Below are 3,965 nucleotides of genomic sequence, written 5' to 3' on the forward strand. Positions count from 1 at the left end.
TCTAAAAGTTACAGTTTTATAATATTCTATCATTTTTTATATTTCATTAAACTAAGAATTGAAAATTAAAACAGAAGAAAGTTCCTGGAAGATTGGGATAAATGGACAGCTTGAATAATTTAATGCAGTAAATTTAAAGGTGTGTTTTTGCTAAATCACCATTTATGAAAATTAATCAAATATCAACTTTTATTAGTATTAAAGTATGATCTACTAATGTTCAAGTAGTAAAGAATTGACATTGATAGAAAATAGAGGAAGATAGCTTGCTTTATATCATCAACATCCATTTTAACTACTTTGTTGAGTAAATTATCTCCCTTCACTTTCTAACACTGGATGATGTCAGCATATGAAATATTCATGTCATACTTTACCATTGATAAAAAGAGGTTATTTAAGAACATTTTTGAATATTATACATCATAATTGTATTTAAACTAGGCTATCATTAGTAATAAGCCTCTCAGTTTTGGTAGATTTTTCTGTCAGTAATGGCATCAAAGGAAATTGATTGTATCATCTTCTCGAAGCTGAATTTATGGAAGGATCTGAGTTCAGTTCTGTAAGATAAATGGAGAAAGCCATTCATTGCCATTATTTTAACCCTGAGACCACCTGTGATTTCATAGTACAAATTTGTAATTTAAAGCAATCTAAATAAATACCTTCCATCAAAATTTCATTCCAGGTCATTTCTGTTATCAATACCTTTTACTATTAGTACAGAACATTTTTTTATGTGCATTGGGATGACATACTAAATGAGGGATTATGGTCAAAGCCAGTCCTTCAAATAGATAACTCAATGTTAAATCATCATCATCATCATCATCATCATCATCATAGTCATCGTTTAACGTCCGCTTTCCATGCTGGCATGGGTTGGATGGTCTGACATGGATCTGGCCAGCTGGGAGCTGTCAAGACTCTAGTTGTCTGTTGTGGTGAGGTTTCTACAGGATACCCTTCCTAATGTCAACCACTTAATAGAGTGTACTGGGGGCTTTTTACATGCTACCAGCATGGGTGCATTTACACAGCACTGGCACAGGTACATTTATGCAGCACCAGCATAGGGGCTTTTTATGTGGCACTGGCACCTGAAAGCCTGTATGTGTGCAAAACAGCAATTTTACTTAGCTTGACACATCTTATCAAGTACAACAAATCGCCACATCTCCTGGCCTCTTGTCATTTCTTCAGTGAAGCCCAATGTCTGAAGATCCTTTCTCACCACGTCATCTCATATCTTCCAGGGTCTACTCTTTCCAAAGGTACCCTCCACAATTAGAGCTCTGCACTTCTTTATGCAGTGGTCTTCATAAAAAGCTGTAGTGTATATAAAGTTCTGAGTTAGAGTGAGAGTTTAGGATTAGAGTTAGAATTTAATGTTTAAGGTGTAGAGAACAACCGTGCGAACCAAAGGAGAATAGCAACGAATGGCAACAGGCTCCTTTTAACGCGTCGCACGGTCGCCACAAAACATATAATGTAACATTGAGTACTCACATTTGTGATGTGAGGAAGTGCCAGCAAGGAATGAGAGAGACACAACCGTTAGATATATATAGAGAGTAAGTTTATTAGCGTAGTCAACTGTGTGTCTGTGTGTGTGTGTGTATGCGGCAATATAAGTAACACAATATATAAGACAGGCCGTCGTGTACAAGAGTGCGTATACAATAATATGTGTGTGTGTGAGTGTGAATGAGAAATACAGAGCATGGAATGAAAGTCTGTAACATAGACTATAAGCGTCCTGAATAAAGATAAGAAAGTACCAGTTCATAGAAGAGTTACACAGTAGGTAGAATGTCTGTACACAAGAGGTCATGGCCGAATAGCAGAGCTGAGGTGTCACATGTTGTGTGTGAAGTTGAGCTTCGATGCTGCGACCAGTTACTTGGTACAGAAGATTCTTGCAGGTTGTTCTGGATGTTATTTTCATGATGGAGACAATCCACTCAAACAGTGTTGAGATGAAACTGTGGTTGCTGTTGGTTGTGTGTACTCTGGTGGTGGTGTTGGTGCTGGCAACAACATTGTAGTAGACAGTAGATTGGTGGTGTTGACGTCGTCGCTGGAAACTGGTTGGAGCTGTGTTCTGTGTGGTCTACGACCAGACCTGAAAAGGTCTGAAGTCATGACAAACTGGCGTAGATGAAGCAAGACTATTTATAGGTAAAAAGGGTCTCCAGAAACAGCAGAAAAACACTCTCTCACGTGACCTTAACAGAAGGCCACAATTGTTCGGTATGCACCCTAGCGCGAAACAGAACTGGTGACAAATGCTGTGCAAATAAGAGCCAATCAGGGTGATGGACACAACAGGGTCCAAGCGGCTGAAGGCTAGATGTTAGCCGCTTCGTTCTCATTCGTAAATAAATACCCGAGAGAGAGGTTTTACTACAAAGGTATTGACTTAAGTTTAGAGTAAAGTGAGTCAGGATTTAGTGTTTATAATTAAAATTTGGGTGGAGACTTAGGGTGTAGAGCTGGGGCTTGACTCTGTTAATCTTAACACAGAATATAGTTTCCATCAACCCAGTCACATTTTCTATAAAACAGTAAAACTATTGAGATTAGATATCGGAAGGTTAGGCCCAATCTTTGATGGCATAAGATTAAATCATGTATTGATATGCAATAGGGTAGGCCCAAAACAATTGCAATAAACTACTTTTTCCATTTATCTTGCAAAATCCAGATTCTACCACAAGTTTAGCTTCAAGAAGATACCGTCAGTTTCCTTTCGTGCCATGACTGACAGTAATCTACGAAAACAGGGAGGCTTATCTCTCATCACCTGTGAGACCAATTTTGGTTCTACAATACAAAACTGTTGATTTTAATGTATTCAAATTTAAATTAAAGCTTTTCATTATAATTTTATATAAGAACCCTTTATTAAGTTCTAAACACAAGATTAAACCTTTTGTTGCCATATTCTGTTGAAATACACTGCCCCGGCTTCAATTACTTTTGAAAATAATGAAAAATTTAGGAAAATAACTGTCATTATTTAACTGGAACAAAAATTCACATGGAATTTTGACGGAAAGTTTTAATTTAGATTACTTTAAGATGGAAGGTTTCTTTCATAACACCAGTGACAGACTCAGATGGATACATATTAAAAGGTTTAAAATTGAAAATTTAGTTAACTGTCTATATATCATACCTAATGTATATACACTCTTGATAGGCAAGTTACTGCGGTTTTCATTCAAGATAAAATCTTTTATGGATGTGTTTAAAAACACAATATATATTGAAGAGAGATGAAAAATTGTCCAAGCAGTGGCTATTGAGAATGCCAAATGTACTTTTTGGGCCTTGTTAATGACTTGTACTAGCAACATGTCTAAATGAGATCTATCACATCCTAATTAGAAAACTGAATAACACTTACACTGGTATTGCAAACAGTTTCAGGATCGAATCAATAACATCTTTTATCTTTTACTTGTTTCAGCCATTTGACTGTGGCCATGCTGGGGCACTGTATTGAAAGGTTTTAGTTGAACAAATCGACCCTAGGACTTTTGAGGTCTAGTACTTATTCTCTCGGTCTGTTTTGCTGTACTCCTACATTACAGGGATGTAAACATACCACCACCAGTTGTCAAGCGGTGGTGAGAGCAAACACAAACACAGAGACACATACACATAGATATATATATGCATACATACATACATGTCAGACGGGGCTTTGATGAATACCAATAGGCATGAAAGTATATACTAGCCTTTATATATTTAATTCTCTATACTTAATACTCAATATTTCATATATTCAATATTTCATTTCATTTTACTATTTATATTATATTATATATTCCATATTCTATATCCCACATTAATTTTTTAAGAATATAAATAAAACATAAAAAACAGACAGAGTTGGAACTCTTCTAAATAATATATTCCTCTATACACGATCATACAAAACCCTTTTTTTT

At 35.9% G+C, this 3,965-nt stretch overlaps 1 long non-coding RNA gene across 1 annotated transcript in view; it reads right to left on the bottom strand.

The window, feature by feature from the left end:
• LOC128248368 (uncharacterized) overlaps positions 1-3,965 on the bottom strand; it is a 17,094-nt gene that overhangs the window by 1,678 nt on the left and 11,451 nt on the right. The gene's annotated exons all lie outside the window — the stretch shown is intronic.

This window comes from Octopus bimaculoides, chromosome 7 (assembly GCF_001194135.2).
Source record: "Octopus bimaculoides isolate UCB-OBI-ISO-001 chromosome 7, ASM119413v2, whole genome shotgun sequence".
NCBI classification, from domain to species: Eukaryota; Metazoa; Mollusca; class Cephalopoda; order Octopoda; family Octopodidae; genus Octopus; species Octopus bimaculoides.